We start from the raw sequence: 19,415 nt of genomic DNA, 5'->3' as shown, positions 1-19,415 counted from the left end.
AATATAATAAGGGTCCATATATCACAGTGAAAAAAGACATACATGTATTTTTACTTTAACATGAACTAATGCTGAGTTACAGCATATCCTAATCATATATTGAAGAGTCATCATTAACTACAACATGACATGTTTTTCATTGTTAGTTAATGCAGTCATTTACAATAAATTAATTTGAGTTCATGTTGTAGTTAAGTAAGTTCAGTAAGTTACATGTCTTAACTCAGCATTAGTTTATATTTACTTATATTTAAGTAAGAATTCATTTAGGTATACGTTCAATGTTTCCAATGATGAGCAGTTAATCCACTAAACCCAGAGATAATTCCTGAGGCATGTTTAAAGAGTTTTGTATTTCATCAAGAAGGTGCTGATTCACAAAGATTTTAAATTTAAGAAAATCTGAGCATCATTCCAAATAACTGTTAACATGTTTGTCAACTAAACATGTTTTGTAAATGTAATAAACTTTATAAAAATATTTTTTATTTTGTATTAATAATCAAGTATAAAGAACAATGCATAGTGTGAAAATGCGGATTATAAAAAAGTATATTAAAGAAAAGGACTACATTTACCAGAATGCACCTGCACCCACTCATCTGCCCCCACCCTTCAGGTGCGACTGCTCAACCTATGGGCTTGACGGAAAATTCAAATCGCGTTTGTTTTTCGAAAAAGAAGAATAGTCCAAGACTGAATATTAAAATGTATGGGTATAAGCTGGAACAAGTAAATGTTATAAGGTTTTTGGGTATGTGGATGGATTCTAAATTAAATTTTAGAATTCACATTCAGAAACTGATAGAAAAATGCAAAAAAGGAATAAATGTGTTAAGGTGCTTGTCAGGAGCTGATTGGGGGGCAACGTGTCAGTCATTAAAAAGAATTTACTATGCTGTGGTTAGGTCAAACATTGATTATGGATGTTTAGTATACAGTTCTGCAAACAAAACAATACTTAAAAAGATTGAGGTTGTTCAAAATCAAGCTTTGCGAATATGTTGTGGTGCATTTAGATCATCCCCGATAGTTTCACTACAAGTTGAAATGGGAGAACTGCCTATAGAAATGCGTAGGCTCCAGCTGAGACAAAGATATTTGTACGGTGTAAAGGGACATCAGGAAAATCATCCAGTTAGAGCACTTTTGAAAGATTGTTGGGAGTATGAATATAAAGAAATAACTAGCTTCGGTTGGGTAGTAAGGAAAGAGATAAACAATTTGGAGTTGAAAGATCATGTAATAGCTCCTTCTGTGGCTATACCAGCAATTCCACCTTGGCTGTTTAAAATGCCTTCAATAGATTTACAAATTCACAAAATATTGGAAAATTTGGAGATGAGCTTACCAACTGATCTGGTAGTTCAACAGTATATTACACAAGAGTACTATGCTGTACTACAGGTATTCACTGATGGATCTAAGGATCCAGAGTCTGAAAGAACGGCAGCAGCAGTATATATTCCTGCTTTTAAGACAAATATTGCAAAAAGACTATCAGATCAAGTGTCAGTTTTTACTACCGAACTTTTAGCTATTATAATAGCTCTACAGTGGATTGAAGAAGTCCAACCAGAAAGAACTGTGATATGTAGTGACTCAATGGCTGCTCTCACTAGTCTAAAAAGTGGAAAATCAGAATCAAGGCAAGATTTAATATTTGAAATATTACAAAGTCTGTTTAGAATCAGGCAGTTAAGGATGGAGGTACATTTCCTTTGGGTGCCTGCTCTTGTGGGTGTGGATGGTAATGAAATAGTAGATTTGCTAGCAAAGAAAGCTTTAGATCATACACAAATAGATTTTAAGGTAGCTTTGAGTAAAACAGAATTCAAGAGCGTGATTTCGTTTGAAGTAAATAAGAAATGGCAAAAGATGTGGAATAATGAAACTAAAGGAAGACATCTCTTTCAGATACAGGAGAAGGTTGGAAATGGGAGGAAGTGGAATGGAAATAGAAAGAAGGATGTCATTATCTCAAGACTAAGAATTGGACATACAGCATTAAACTATAGTCTATTTAAAATAGGTAAACATGAATCGGGAGAATGTGACAAATGTGGAGAATTAGAAACAGTAATTCATATTATTAATGAGTGTTCTGCATATGAAAGGGAGAGATTTCAGTTAATACAAGAATTAAGATGTATGGGAGTTGAAAATATTTCATTAAAAGTATTGTTAGGAAAAGAGGGTAGGCAATCAAGAATTCAAGAAGTATTATTTAAATATTTGAAAAACATAGGAATAATAAACAGAATTTAGGTTTTAAATAATTTTTTTTTTTTTTTTTTTTTTTTGTATTTCTTTCTTCCAAATCTATGCCCACTCCACACTCCAGATCAGTAGGTGGCGGTAATGCACCTTTTTCGTTGGTTTGCCAAACCGCCATAAAACACCAGAAGAAGAAGAAGAAGAAATTCGGGTATAGGTGGCAGGATGTTTAACTGGATTCAAGACTTTTTAAATAATAGAACCATAGAGGTAAGAGTAGGGATGGAGTTGTCAAGTACATATTCAATAGAGAATGGTACCCCACAAGGAAGCGTATGTAGTCCAATGCTTTTTAATATAATGATTAATGACATTTTTAGTAGAATAGATCAAAGGATGGGTAGAGCATTGTATGCTGATGATGGGGCATTATGGGTGAGAGGTAGGAATATTGATAAATTGAAGATTAAAATGCAATCAGCAATTGATAAGGTTGAAAAGTGGTCACATGAGTGGGGCTTTCATCTATCTATTGAAAAGACACAGTTTATATGTTTTTCCAAAAAAAGAACGAACCCTATTATAGATCTCAAAATGTATGGGCAGCAACTTAAGCAAGTTGAAAGTATAAGATATCTGGGGGTATGGTTTGACGTTAAGCTAAATTTCAAAATACATATTCAAAAAATGATAGATAAGTGCAAAAAAGGTATAAATATACTGAAGTGTTTAGCAGGGTCTAGTTGGGGAGCGTCGGGCATGTCATTGAAAAGGATTTATACTGCACTGATTCGTTCTGTTTTTGATTATGGAAGCATAGTTTATAGTTCAACAAATAAAACCTCATTGCAAGAACTAGATAGAGTACAGGCCAAGGCACTTCGAATATGTTGTGGTGCGTTCAGGACAACACCTATTCCAGCATTACAAGTAGAAGTAGGAGAAATGCCTTTAGATCTCAGGAGATTAAAATTAGCCATGTCTTATTGGACAAATCTGAAAGGACATGAAGAAACACACCCTACAAAGAAGGTGTTATTAGAATGCTGGGAGTATGGGCGCCCATCAGGCAGTTTTGGGTGGCATGGGAATAGGCAGGCAAAAAATATGGAAATTGACAAAATTGCATGTAGTAAAACTATTAACATACCAACAATCCCACCCTGGATGTTTTGTTTTCCTAGGGTGGATTTGGAGGCTAATAACAGTATTAAATCAGGGATGTATCAAAATGTTCAGCAATATATTGATATAATGTATGATGATGATACAGTTCAGATTTTCACAGATGCATCAAAAAATCAGACCGGGAAAATAGGGGTTGCAGTACACATTTCAAAGTATAATGTTAATATTAAAAAAAGGGCAACTGATCATCTGGCCATTTTTACAGCAGAAATGTTAGCAATAATTCTGGCTCTACAATGGGTGGAAGAAGTAAAACCCAATAAGGTGATTATCTGTTCAGACTCAATGTCCTCACTAGCATGCATTCAGAGTGGAAAGTCTACATGTAGACAGGATCTATTAGATGAAATTAATCAACTCATTTTTAAAATAAATCAACAGAGCACAAGAGTAGAGTTTATATGGGTTCCTGCACATAGGGGAGTGGAGGGGAACGAGAAGGCAGACATGCTGGCCAAGGAAGCTGTTACATCAGAACTGGTTGAAATAAATATCACGTTAAGCAGATCAGAAATTAAAAGTATTATTAAGGACAAAATTAACAGAATATGGCAGGAGAGATGGGATAAGGAGGGAAAAGGTAGACACTTGTATAACATACACAAAGAGGTTACAACTAGTAAAATCAGTGGATTGGAAAGACAGGAGGAAACATGGTTTTCAAGACTGAGGATGGGACATACAAGTTTAAATAGTGGATTACATATTATAGGAAAACATCAGACTGGAATATGCACAAACTGTGGAGTAACAGAAAATGTAAAACACATACTTCTAGAATGCACACAATACACCAGGGAAAGGGAAAACATGAAGAAAGCGGTAAATAAAGACTTAACAATGGAAAACTTATTGAGTGTAACCAGTACACAGTCCTCAGTTAGGGCGGTTATAGCTTTCCTTAAAGAAACCCAATTAGCAAGCAGAATTTAGTTTTCATCCTTTAGTTTATTTTTTTTTTTTTTTTTTTTTTTTTTTTTTTTTTTATATAAGTATTTTTATTCCATCCCAATGTGATCACACCTCAGTCCAGTAGATGGCGGTAATGCACATTGATTGCAAACTGCCAATAAAACTCATCGAAGAAGAAGAAGAAGAAGAAGAAATTCAAATCGCGAACCGTTACTGCCTGGACTACTCCGTCTCTTATTTGTTTGTTTGCTCATTAACAGTAAGGTAAGTTTGATTTAATTCATTTGTCTGCATCGCGCTGATCGGTTGCCTATTTGTTCATATTATGTTATTTACTATGATTCGTTTTTGTCTTTATACTAGAACTGTTTGAATTTAAAGCACAAAAAGTAAAACATTAAGGTTATACGTGGTACACAACGGTAAACATGAGGTTAAAAATATGCGAAGTAACATTCAAACCGGGCTGTTAAAAGAATCAATTCGATGTTTAAATTTTTAAAAACAAAACTTTAAAGAAGCCAAGATGAGACGTTATTTGCTTAAAACAAACAAAACAACAGTAACTCGTTTGTTTGAAATGTTAGCAGCTAGCAAGTGTCTCTCTGCTATTTTAAATGGTACAGACGATCTTTTGTTGTTTTAAAAGCTCATTCAGTTCTGGTAGATGCTGCTTATTTTTCAAGACTGTTTTAATTGCTTTATATTGATTTGTAACACAGCCAGCTTCACTTTAAGAGAACCTAGATGCTAATTGTAAAGAAGCTTGGAGTCATAATATGTTTAAACGTTATATGTTTGCTGTTCTTCATCTTTTTAAATATGAAGTCTATTCATGTTTGTGTTTACAGAGGTCATGTACACTGTGGTCAACTTTGTGGACGATGAAGAGGTTTCTGGGTAAAGATGATGTATGTTTAATCATTCAATGATTACATTAAATTAAAATCAAACATGTTAAATAGTAAACGGATGTATTGTGATATGTGATTTTGATTTTTAATTATGTGTTTGCCAGAGAAATATAATGAAGTAACAGTGAAAGCTAAAACATCAGACTGATCCAGACACTGAAGAAATTGGTGTGACTGCAATCTGGCCAAAATGATGTAAGTTTAATAATTAAATTATTAAATTAAAGAGGTTAAATCGTAAATAGATGTGTTATGATGTATGTGATTCTATTTTTTTATTCTGTGTTTGATAGACAACTATATTGAAGTAGCCTACTGTAATGAAGCTGCAGAACAACACAGAGACTCTGAGGACATCAACACAGAAAATGAAGTAAGAAGATGTATATTATGAAGTTCTTTGATCATATATTGTTGTATCTTTGTACAGTTTAATGCACTGGTTCTTAACGTTATTCCTGGAGGCCCACTGCTCTGCACATTTTGTATGTCTTCTTTATTTAACACACCTGATTCAAATCATCAGCTCATTAGAAGGGATCTCCATGAACTGAACTACGTCTGTCAGATAAAAGAGATATACAAAACATGCAGGGCAGTGGGCCTCCAGGAATTACGTTAAGAACCACTGGTTTAATGTAAACTTTCTAAAATGTACAACTTTAATTCTATGTCATTTGATTTGTCGTGTGTGTGTATGTGTATACGTATATGTGTATTAGTATTATGCCAAATACTTATATGTACTTTTATATTTCCAAAGGGCTCCAAAGAGATGTCTGTCCAGATGAGGGTGCATCAACGTTACCTTTGCTGACAAGTATATGCTTTACAATGTAAAACCTAACAGTTAACTCAACTCAAACCATTTAAGGAAATCGGTTGCCTTAACCCATTAAGTTAAAAAAAAACATACATTTGAGTACTGTGAACTTAAGTCTTGTGCAATTATGCACTTATATTTAAGTTAGTGTGAACTTAAATATAAGTGCATAACTGCATGTGACTCAATTTGTTTAAGTTCACAGTACTCAAATCTATGTGTTTTAAAACTTAAATGGTTTAATGCAACCGGTTTTCTTAAATGGTTTGGGTTTATTTAACTTTTAGGTTTTACTGTGAGAAATTCTTAAATAATTCCAAGACAGAGCTCTGCAATTGAATCTACACTGCAAAAAATCACGTTCTATCTTAGGATTTTTATCTTGTTTTTAGTAGAAAAACTAAAAATTCTTAAATCAATATGTATTTTCTTGATGAGCAAAATTACCTAAGAAAATGTCTAGTTTTTAGACAAAAATATACAATTTAAGTAAATTTGTGCCTAAACAAGCAAAAATATCTAACAATGGGGTGAGAAAATTGTGCTTGAATTAAGTTTTTCATTTCTCACAACATTGGCAGATATTTTTGCTTGTTTTAAGCACAAATTCACTTAAATTGTGTGCATTTATTTATTTTGTCTAAAACTAGACTTATTTTCTTAGGTCATTTTGTTCATCAAGAAAAAGCATTTTAATTTAAATAATATTTCTACTGAAAACGAGACAAAAATACTATGTAAGAGAGTCATTTTTTGCAGTGTAGGACTGATTTCTTAAAGCAAGATCAGTATAGTTGTTGTTCATTTTATTTAGATATTTACTACATTACAGTGGCAGCTGGTGACTTCTTTTTTTGTGAGCACTCGATGCAAAGTTTGTCACAACATGTATATAGCCAGTCATTTGTGTGGTTCCCAATTTCAAAATATGTGTTCTGCGTGTATGTGCATCACGTGTTTTGACTAAACACATGATGCACATGGTTTACATGAAGCAACAAACACATTTTAAAAACACAAGTAACACACATGACACTCCGAACACTTATTTTGAATTTGCACCCCTCGGATGAGCAGTCACGAGCCGCCACTGCTACATTACATTGTACTGCTTTGAATGTAGTTTTCATTGTTGCTTTTATTTTGTTTTATTTTACTCTAATATTGCTTTCTCTGTCTGTATATTTATGAGTTTAAATAGTATTGTTTATGTATGCAACTTTTAATATTTGTGTATAATATTATTTTGTGATTGTGACAATTGTGAATTGTTCAGTTTTTTTATTAAATAAACATTTCAAACTCAATTCAAGTTTTTTATTTTTTTAAGGGTTTTGGGGTGTATATGAATATATATATATATATATATATATATATATATATATATATATATATATATATATATATATATATATATATGAATATATATATGAATATATATATAGTGGGTGGGGGATTGTAGTCTATCTGCATAGCAGGCAAATAACCAATCAAGTCACTAAGCTATGAGGGCTTGGGTTGGGCTTAATACAAAGTGTAACCAATCATATAATCTCAAATGGAAAGTTTCAAAGTTGTGTCCCAATAGTTGTCAGAGTTTTGAGAGGGGGTTTTAAAAGCAACCAATCAGTGTTGAGATTAAACACCAATGGGGACACTAGAATTGTGCAAAGGTGTGAAATTCCAGAACCTCTGCAGGTGTGAAAATGTCCCCTGACAAAATCTTCAATGGGGTTATTTGCCATGGCAACAAATGGCTGCATATACCACAGGAATATCCCCCCAGCAAGATACATCCGAATTGGTATCATTACGGGAGTTTCCTAACTTGGTGGAATTAGAAGTTTACCCTCAGTGGAACTAATAGATACCTCCGAAAATCAGTGGTGTTTACAGGAGTTTCCTAGTACGGATACACCTCTTTTCATGCAGTGTCTCTAAGAAAAGGAAAGCCTTCTGTGCCTGGCAAAATGATGTAACCTGCAAGGCCAAAAGGTTGACTCACTCCAGAGATGTCCAGAGACGGGAAAGGGCTCTTGAAATCCAGAGAATGGCAGACTCTGGTGACACCAGAGGTTTTTTCAGTGCTACCAAGGCCATCTATGGTCCAAGCTGCCATGGCCTAAACCCCCTGCGTACAAAGGACGGACAGAAGTTACTGAAGGACAACGAGTCCATTAACGCCCAATGGAAGGAGCATTTCCAAGAACTCCTAAACAGGGTCAGCTCAACTAAATTTGACATTATCAAACACATCCCCCAAAGACCTATTAGAGAAGACATGGGGGAACCTCCAACTATAACAAAGGTTCGAAATGCCATCAGGAGCCTTAAGAACAACAAGGCTGCTGGTCCAGATGGTATCCCAGCTGAGATCTTAACTCTTTCACCGCCAGCGTTTTTTTTAAAAAGTTGCCAGCCAGCGCCAGCGTTTTTTATGATTTTCACCAAAGTTTAATGCCTTCCAGAAAATGTTCTTCTTTAAATATATAAACATACAATATACCAAATGAAAGAACAGACCCTCTGCTTTCAAACAAAAAAACCCGTTTCATCCTACCTTTAGTGGTTCTTTTGCAATCAGCTTTTGAATATGGGTAGGTTTTTGCAAAAACACCATATTTTGAGCAAAAAGCAGAGATAATTAAATTTTTGTGACGGACTTTTCATAGAGATCCCATTCAGAGCGATCTTTAAAACAGACACGGACATGCAGCAGCTTGCCATAGGGCAATACTTCCGGTTTTAAAAAGTTGCGGAAGGTGGATGATAGCGGTATTGCGGAAAGACGGAAAATCTCGTCATTGGCGGGGAAGCGTTTTCTCTTAATTGACGAGATATCTCGTCAATGGCGGGAAAAGAGTTAAAGGAGGGTGGACTGGAACTCTTGTATCATATTCATGCCCTACTCTTCAAAGTCTGGGAAAAAGAAGAACTTCCCTCAGAGCTGATGAATGCTCTAATCAGAGGCGCACCTTGTCAACAGGCAAGGAAGGCAACTGCTTGGAGCTCTGAGCCACTAGAGGGCCCCCGAGTTTGTTTCTCGGATGGCCAGCTACGACAGGTGTCGTGAGCAATTCGGTCCCCCCGGGCAATTCGGTCTCCCCTTGGACCCCGCGCGACTCCATTGGCTGAAAAAACTCCTCATGGGTAGTTTTCAGTGGTGGACGAATTACACAAATCGTGTACTTGAGTAAAAGTAAAGATACCCAGGGTAAAATATTACTCAAGTAAAAGTAGAAGTACTTGCTTAAAATTTTTACTTGAGTAAAAGTACAAAAGTATCTGCCTCAAAATGTACTTAAGTACAAAAGTACTGTGATTTATTATGGCCGTATCATTTTTGTCACAAAACTCAAATTATGTGAAATAACTCTCTTGGCTAACCAATCAATTAATAAAAGGACATTAATAAATCAGACACTGATGTCTATTAAAATTATCATAAGCCTAAAACCTTAAAAACAAAAAATTTCCTTTAGCATCAAATGAAATAACAGGATTTGAGAGCAGTAAGTCTCATTTCAAGATTTATTTGTAAAATAATTTATCAGTATAAGTGTAATAAAAACTTGACTTAAGCACAGGTTCACAATAGTTTTCAAAACATTAAATACATAACGTTATCTAGAAATCAGTCTCCCTTTCTTTGACAAATAAAACAAGCCTTACAGAATATAATTTCAGAAACGTTTCGTGTGCTTTAGCATGTCATATGTATATTGTAATACATAATTAAATGTATTTATATATTTTGGAAGCAAAACTTTTGAAAATATTAATAACAATCTCAGTTAATAGGGAGCACTCCAATCCACCTGCCTGTTTAAGCATCATACACTGCATGGCTAGTCAAAATGTCATTTATATTTTACAACAGTGTTGATAGTGATTCATTGTCATTTCAAAATAACAGAGCACTGAGCTTCAAATACAATGAACTTAAGTGAAACAGCTAACTATACGGCTAAAAATAGCTTCAGCCTGCATAGCTTAAAATTCATTCATAATAACGTCGTATATATTTTAGCAACACAATTAACAGTTTTCTGGAAGCTACTGTTAAGATTGCTCATTTAAAAATATAACCAGAATAAAATGGCTTACCTCTACGCGTTTCCTTAGATTTGAAAGAGTATTCTTTTCAAACGAAATAGCGCAGTTTCAAGTGCAGGCAGAGAAGACACAAAGGACTCGTTCTTTTATTCAAGGACTTAAAAAAACTCGCGTAAATAAGGCCATTGTTGTTGTGACGGGTCAGTAATCTCCTCCGTTGTTTTTGAATGCAGTTTCATTCTCCAAACGATGCATTGGCTGGCTGCTGCACTCGAGTGACTCGCGTAGCTTACGTGATACAGCGCGGCAACCAAAACAAGTTTAAAACGAAGCGCATGCTGTACCCTGATTGGTGGTTTGACGCATCACGTGTGCATCTTAGTTTTTTTTTGTGCAGCTTTAGTTTGCCCAGTTACGTTTTTTATCCACTGATAAATAAAAAGTAACGACCGATTTTTTAAAATGCAGTGGAGTAAAAAGTAAGATATTTGACTTTAAAATGTAGTAAAGTAAAAGTAAAAGTCTCCTAAATTAAAAGTACTTGAGTAAAGTACAGATACGCGAAAAAACTACTTAAGTACAGTAACGAATTACATTTACTTCGTTACTGTCCACCACTGGTAGTTTTCTTAGCGCCTTATTACAATTCCTACAAAATCGCGCTATGATTTATGTAGTTAGAACGTTGTTAAAATTACAATTGATGTCTTTTAAATGATGTTTCATATAGTAGTATATAAATGAGGCTATAGGTGGGAGATTTACACATTGCTTGTGTCATTTTATTATTTAGATTATTATACTGTACCATTTCCACTTTTGACTGTCTACTTATACAATTACTTACTCATTAATTACTTATACAAAACATGATTACTACATAGTTGAATCACACATTTAAATTATAATTATAAGCCATGATTACTACACTTTTACTTTTAAAAATATATATTCCGTAAGGTATGTTAATAATTTACAAAAAATAAAAGTATTGTTTTTGTAAAGCAGATGATGACACAAAAGTACTGACGTGTCTCCAACATGAATATTAGTTTATTATATTGTTTTTTTAGTTAACTTTTATTTTTTTAAATGTAATGTTTCTATTCTGTACAACATAATTAGCTTGCTAGCCGCGTATGCAGACGAGATATTGCAATGAAACATTTTTGAGCAGGCATTAGTGCTAGATACCAATCAGGGTCTTAGGGGAGACCGAATTGCTCGGGGGGACCGGATTGCTCATGAACAACATGACTGCATATCAAAATTCCGATTGGATGGAATGTTGATTGACATTGGCTTAGCCCAGTCAAAATCCAACCCAGGTGGATAACTTGCCAGTTTTGAAAATGAACGTAGCGAATGGGTGACGTTGTATCGTTCAGTCGTAATGTCGCAGTTGATCCGTATGGATCACAACCCACGGTTTGGCTCGCATGTGATTGCCAGATTAATACGCAAATTTAAATAGGAAAAGTTTATAATTTGCACGTGTTTCAAAGGCTTGCAAATGATAACACTCAAGTGATTTAAAACAATTTAAACACATATAAAAGGCGCTAAAGTGAGCAGCCCTCTGTACCCACATGTGGTTTAATGTGCCTGGTCAAGCTCCAGTCAGGCACGTGCCCAAGTGTAAATCTTCTGGTGTAAATCTCAAGTTTAAATTTTAACAGTTAACTAGTGCAATCCTTTACAAAGACAATCGCGGCAAAAACGGAACTATATGCAATGTAGTTACCCAATTTACGCTTGTAAAAGCGACGAAGCAGTCGCAAGGACGCGTGCACGCACGTATTCATGTCCGCGCGCGTCTTTGCGTTCATTCGCGCACAACCGCATTCAAAAGACGCCACGCGAGTGAGTTAGCTTATGAAAACATGACGAGACTAAAGGAAGTTTCTAAATAACAATGCTAATTTTATTTTGACTCTATCATTATTGGCTTCTGTAGATATACATCAGAAATGTTTTGTGCAAAGCAGGGAAAGGGAAGCAGAAAGGAGAGATGATGAGTTCATTAAGGGAGGTAAGACAAATTACATCCCCACCCTGTCAGGTCTCAAACATTGTCAAACAAATCTCAGGAAAACCTTTAGTCAAGTCTGTAGAATTGCATTGTTGCTGAGAAAATCAACAGATGTATGTGTTATACTGTTCTGTATTTTCAGATATGAAATTAATATTTAGTTTACTAATATTTAACTCTAGGACACTAACTTACATAACAGTTAGCAGTAACTATGACTGAGATTATTTAGTAGCAGTCATAAAATGACTGGTTTCTTAAAATATTCTTGTAAAAATAAGTCATTAATCATTGCTATCATTGTATAATGTAGAAAATATTTCTCTGCTGTCATTATTTCCAAACATGTTATGCCATTTATGCATCCAAACATGTTAATAATGTTAAGTATGATGAGGATTATATGTATCTTTCGCAGTAACTATTGCACTGTAGAATAGTGGCAAAGGATATTGTATAGAAGTATTGCACACTTCTTGTACACAGGGAATTTTCTGCTTGGGGCCCCCATAGACCCTAGAATCGCCTCTGGCTCTAATAGGGACTATATTCAAGAAGGGTGACAAGGCTGAATGTGGAAATTACAGGGGTATCTCACTCCTGTCAACGACAGGTAAAGTCCTTGCTCGTGTTCTTGCAAATCACCTACTACCACTGTCTGAGGAAATACTCCCAGAATCACAATCTGGCTTCCGTCCATCCAGAGGTACAGCAGACATGATTTTCACAGCACGGCAACTACAGGAAAAATGCCGTGAACAAAGGCAGCCTCTGTACATGGCGTTTATAGAAAAGTATAAAAAGTTAGTTATCCCACTGAGTTCTTCATGCAGCGGAAACACAGAGTCCACAATTGAACACCTACGTGGTTGCTCCTAGAAGCCTTGATTCGGGTCCCCCGCATCACAAGTGATTCCTTCAATAAAACAAAGCAATGGTTTAATTTTTAGGCTAGAATGGAACATTGTACCCTTGCTAAGATTACACTTGTCACGTAAGACTTACCCAGCAGGTCCTCAATGAGGTCTGCCTCCTCCCTTGTAATAGGAGAGGGGGTCCTCTGCATATAAAGCCCTTTTCATACAGAAATTCCGTAAAATACACGTAAAATGATTCCTGGATTTTTCCGGAATAGTTAGAGTTTTTGTTCGTTCACACTGCCAAGATTACACGGCATCTGATGGTCCCGGAAAGACACGTGACATGTTGAAAGTCCCGCCCTCTCTTCTACGCAGCGTCTGAAGTTTGCATATTATTTATTATTTCTCTCTCCAGAAACAACTCGCGTGCATTTTTGTTTATGATAAGACTACAAAGGAGCGCGTGAATGCACAGTTCTATTCTGGTGAATGATCTCAGCTTCAGAGTGTATATTTGACAAGCTCCCTGATTTCTGCTTTGATACAGTTTTCAGACATTTCTCATCGTGATTGTTTATATGCATTTAAAACCCGCATTTTGAGGAGCTGAACAATATATCTCGTTGGGATGACATGCGGGTATTTTCGTTTATTATAGCTCAAATGAGCACGTGACGCGATATTCTTTTATGCTGCTGAATGATCTCCGTTTCAACGCAGTAAGTAACGAGCTAACTTACCTGATATCCGCTTCAGTCCAGTTTGCTGACATTTCTCGTAGTGAATGTTGTAAATCCCTGATTTTAAAGAGTTGAACCAACTTCATGTTGCCATGACACGCGCGTCCTCACTACGGCACGTGCGTCATTGTTTATGCGTCTCATATATCATTTCCTGATAACTGCTTCAATCTAGTTTGCAACATTTCTCGTGGTGAATGTTTATATACATGTTATCTCTCGTTGTAAGGAGCTGAACCATAACTTGTGTTGTGATGATGATGCGCGCGTCCTCACTTCGACACGCCCTTTATGGCATTCTTGTTCACACAGAGGGTTACCCGCGTATCTTACTAGGTCCTCTTTCCGGCAACGATCCCAGAAGATTAACGGAACGAGTTTTTGTTCACACAGACGCTTGTCTGGCAATTTTACGGGTATTTTCTGGGACCAGAGGTCTGTGTGAATGAGGTTTAATAGTCACAAGGTGACAATGCCATCAAGGACGGGTTGAAGAGGGGGGTTGGAGGAGCAGGAGAGAAAGTTGGAGAAAATTCAGGAAAGGGGGAGAAAGAAATGTCCAAATCAAGACTGGGGCTCAAGGGAGAGGTGGGAGTTGGGGAGGTGACAGTGGTGCTGAGGGAAAAGGTGGCAGGTGGGAAGGTGACAGTGGGGCCGGCTTCAAGTGTGGAAGGGATGGGACATGGAGGGGGAGTTGGAGTGGTGAAGGCAGGGATGAGACATGGCGGGGGAGCTGGAGTGGTGGAGGCAGGGGAGTCATCGTTTTGCTCAACTGGAAAAGCAAGAGAGACACAGATCAGTTTAATTGCATGTGAAAGGAGAGTTGTGGAGCAGCATTAAGACTTCAGTAAAAATCTAGGACCTACTTGCACTCTCCTGCAGCTCCACTAGGGTCACCATGGGGATGGCAGGTTTGCTGGCCGCCAGCTCCGCCAAGGCCCTCATGGTGACCCCCCACTCCATTTTTTTTATAATTTGAGCCTTCTCATTGGTCTGAAAAGGAAAAAAATAACCTTGTTGAGTAACAGTTTCATTGAGCACAAATAATTAATTAAATGTCTAACACAAATTACTTACAGACACATCTTCATGATATTTATATAAATGTTTCTCAAAACATTTATAGTATTTGTTGCACAAGGGGCAGGTTTGTCCACCAAGGACAACCCTGCCCCTTGCCAACTTTTGCCACAGCTGGCGCTCCTATACATTGTCAATTTTGTGGGTCACCCGCAAGTGCTGTTTAAAATTGACTATGTGCTTGTTGCACAGTGGGCACTCAGATTTAGGGGTCTGGTGAAGAAAACAAAAGAGAAAGGAAATCACTTGACATTGTCTATTAAGCATGTAAAAGCAGTACAAGGACAGTGTAGATACTTCTGCCTTAAAAATGCAAAGTTAAAAGGTCAAATTCAGCTCACAAGCACATAGGTACAATTAGTGTTGTTTTTGGCAGCCTGTTTTCATTTTAGTTTTAGTCTAGACTTTGTGTCAAGCTGTCATTTTAGTTTTTATTAGTTTTAGTCACGTCATACTCTTTTTAGTTTAGTCAAGTTTTAGTCGACTAAAATTCTTGCCATTTTAGTCTTATTTTAGTCAGACTTATCCATTACTATTTTAGTCTAGTTTTAGTCGACGAAAACTGATGACATTTTAGTCTAGTTTTAGTCAGTGAAATTGTATTTAGTCTCTTTTTAGTAATGCAATTCTATTTAACCCATATAGTATAATGACCTAATAGTATTATAGACAAAACAATATTTTCTTTTAGCCAAACCCATTTCAAACAAAAGTTATATTATTGTTACCTTATAGACCCAAGAATACATCCATTCCAGACATGGAAGATGCTCTGATTTGAATAGATATTTATTTTACTATCCTCTGAGTGAGTGACTTGAAAGTTCGTAAGAGTCTACATAAAAGTCTACATAATCAAAACAAAAGTAGTCTAAGCAAACACACACACACACACACAAGGTCAAATGGGTCACACACAACTATAGTATGTGTGAAAATAGAAATATGCTATTGTTAACATTTATAATTGTATTTTGACAGCAGCACAAACTACAATAATACATATGTAATTATATATTATTATAGTTTATATTTCTGCATCTGTACGTTACCACCAGTGTACCTAATGGACTTTGGCTTAATCTAATGTGACAAAGCTGATCTTAAATGTCAGTATAAATCCAAGCAATTTTGGAGAATTACTAAATGTTTTTCTTGTAAGTAAATTAAAATTCAGCTTTAAGAAAACAGCAGATGTCTATTAAGAAAAGTTGGTATGTATGGTTATGTTCTCAACAGTACAGGTGTTTGATTGATTTAATACTCAAGTATTCAGCGAAGTATGTTTTGTTCATTTAAATAATAAATAAGTGTAGTTATTAAGCATATACAAAACAACGAATGTCTTTAGCATAGATATATTTACAATGTTTCAAAACGCAACGCAGCACAATGTCATTTAAACAACTGTTACATGATATAAATTTGTACATTGTTATACTGGTGGTGTCAGCAATCAAAGCTATAGATTTCAACAGGCTTGTTGAACTGACCTGAAAGTGATGCACGGGATTTATTTTGGACTTTTCTTTTACATTTGTAGCCAGAATGCTGCATCTTCCCGGTCGGAATCGCCGCGTGGCTACAGCTTCTCTCATGCAGTGGAAGCGTTTTGTGCAGCATTTAGTGGAAATGTGTTTATCTTCAACAGCAACTACCATGAAGAGTCGTGTCCGTAAAAGGGAGAGGATCTTAGGTGCACGAGCAAGGCTTGTGGACCAACTCCGCTTCACCTCTGTAACCGCCCCCGTTTTCCGCTTTCCGCATGTCTCGCGGTTGCCGCGTACACTGTTTGAAATGCCCATTAACGTGCAAATGGAGGCGTATGATATCAAAGCATCGCGAGAGCAGACTGCTCCGCATGCTTTCTACTTACTCTCGCGGTACTTTCATGTTTTGATTGATCTACGCAGCGCCAACAACACACGTGATCACCTGCAGTCAGGTGGTGGGGGCGCGGAGATGCTGAGATGGGTAAAAGACGAAATAACGTTATAACATTTCGTCTCGTCTCGTTTTGGTCAACGAAAATGAAGAGACATTTTAGCTTAGTTTTTATTTTGTAAACCACTTTTAGTCTCGTTTTTATTCGTCAACAATATTGCGTTATACATTTTATTATAGTCATCGTCACATGACCAGCATTTTCGTTACGTCTCGTCTCGTTTTCGTCACGTGAAAAAGGTTCGTTGACGACTATATTTCGTCATACTTTTCGTTGACGAAAGCAACACTAGGTACAATGCAAAGGCCAGAGGTCAAAGTCAGCTCATATGGATGCAGGCCTGCCACTGATGCTGTAAAATACAAAAGTGAGACTGCAAACACACATGCATTAACCTCTGAGAGTGTTAAATGTGGATGGCACATGTAAAAGACAAAAGCACATAGGTACAATGCAAAGGCCAGAGGTCAAAGTCAGCTCACGTGGATGCGAGGCCTACCACAGATGATGTAAAAGACAAGTGTGAGACTGCAAAACCACATGCTTTAACATCTGAGAGTGTTAAATGTGGATGGCACATGTAAAAGACACAAGCACATAGGTACAATGCAAAGGCCAAAGGTCAAATTCAGCTCACATGGATGCAAGGCCTACCACAGACGGCGTAAAAGACAAGTGTGAGACTGCAAACCCACATGCTTTAACATCTGATAGTGTTAAATGTGAATAAAACCTGCAAAACACACAAGCACATAGGTACAATGCAAAGGTCAAAGGTAAAAGTCAGCTCACATGGATGCAGGACTGCCACTGATGCTGTAAAATACAAAAGTGAGACTGCAAACACACATGCATTAACCTCTGAGAGTGTTAAATGTGGATTGCACATGTAAAAGACACAAGCACAAAGGTACAATGCAAAGGCCAGAGGTCAAAGTCAGCTCACCTGGATGCGAGGCCTACCACAGATGATGTAAAAGACAAATATGAGACTGCAAACCCACATGCTTTAACATCTGAGAGTGTTAAATGTGGATGGCACATGCAAAAGACACAAGCACATAGGTACAATGCAAAGGCCAGAGGTCAAAGTCAGCTCATGTGCATGCGAGGCCTACCACAGATGATGTAAAAGACAAGTGTGAGACTGCAAAACCACATGCTTTAACATCTGAGAGTGTTAAATGTGAATAAAACTTGCAAAACACACAAGCACATAGGTACAATGCAAAGGCCAAAGGTCAAAGTCAGCTCACCTGGATGCAAGGCCTACCACAGATGGTGTAAAGGACAAAAGTGAGACTGCAAACACACATGCTTTAACATCTGAGAGTGTTAAATGTGGATGGCACATGTAAAAGACACAAGCACATAGGTACAATGCAAAGGTCAACGTCAGTTCACATGGATGCAGGCCTGCCAACGATGCTGTAAAATACAAAAGTGAGACTTCAAACACACATGCTTTAACATCTGAGAGTGTTAAATGTGAATAAAACCTGCAAAACACAAAAGCACATAGGTACAATGCAAAGGTCAAAGGTAAAAGTCAGCTCACATGGATGCAGGACTGCCACTGATGCTGTAAAATACAAAAGTGAGAGAGCAAACACACATCTTTTAACATCTGAAATGTTAAATGTGAATGGCACATGTAAAAGACACAAGCACATAGTTAATTGTGGATGGCACATGTACATGCACATTACATGATGTAAAAAGACTATAATTTGTGCAGAATCAAACTATTAATCATCTAAGAACATTACATTTGATAGAGATTCAAAAGAGACTTACATGTGGCATGACTGCAGCATTCAAATGACATGTGCTTTAACACAAATCTGTTACGTCTGCCAGAGAAGCCATATTTACAAATATCTTGCTCAGAGAAACGTTTAACTCTTTCCGGACTCTAGTGCATTAGAAAACCATGCATTTTACATGGGTTTATACATGTAATGTACTTTTCTAATGTCTAATCATAAAGTATAATAATGCACATATGACAAAGATTGTGTGCACAGGCCTTGTATGCACATTATGCACACATGACACACATTAATAATGCTTTTATCCATTTAGATCATACAGGTTAAAGGTCACAGTGTGCTCACAGGCCCTGTCTGCACATTAAGCACTTATGACACATTAATGATGCTTTCATCCATTTAGATTATAGAGGTCAAAGGTCACAGTGTGATCACAGGCCCTGCATGCACATTAAGCACATATGACACACAGTGTGAACACAGGCCCTGCATGCACATTGTGCACATATGACACACTTTAACCTCTATGATCTAAAGGGATTAAAGCTTTATTAAAGGTCACAGTGTGCTCACAGGCCCTGTCTGCACATTAAGCACATATGACACACATTAATCATGCTTTTATCATACAAAATCAGGGATCCTATTACCAGTACAATACAAGCCAAACAAGAAAACATTCAAGATGGTTTTGAAAGGTTCTATAAGAAATTATATTCTAAACTGCCTGAAGATAGAAACCAGGAGATTGATTGTTTTTTAGAAACATTGGAGTTACCTACCCTTACTGATGAGCAAAATAAAACGATGATAGCAGAAATAACGGCAGATGAAGTAAAAAGGGCTATAAATAAATTAAAGTCTAATAAATCCCCA

At 36.6% G+C, this 19,415-nt stretch overlaps 1 protein-coding gene and 1 long non-coding RNA gene across 3 annotated transcripts in view; one reads left to right on the top strand and one right to left on the bottom strand.

Moving 5' to 3' along the window:
• Positions 1-19,415, bottom strand: part of LOC135745955 (uncharacterized) — a 605,494-nt gene that overhangs the window by 201,546 nt on the left and 384,533 nt on the right. The gene's annotated exons all lie outside the window — the stretch shown is intronic.
• LOC135718176 (uncharacterized) lies at positions 4,518-6,113 on the top strand. The gene is made up of 5 exons (XR_010520632.2): positions 4,518-4,581; positions 5,169-5,228; positions 5,336-5,426; positions 5,525-5,604; positions 5,995-6,113. It is a non-coding gene; the product is annotated as an uncharacterized lncRNA (long non-coding RNA).

The sequence above is a fragment of the Paramisgurnus dabryanus genome, chromosome 10 (genome assembly GCF_030506205.2).
Source record: "Paramisgurnus dabryanus chromosome 10, PD_genome_1.1, whole genome shotgun sequence".
Taxonomy (NCBI): Eukaryota; Metazoa; Chordata; class Actinopteri; order Cypriniformes; family Cobitidae; genus Paramisgurnus; species Paramisgurnus dabryanus.
Note: the sequence above shows the minus strand (reverse complement) of the source record. Positions and strands in the feature narration are given on the sequence as shown.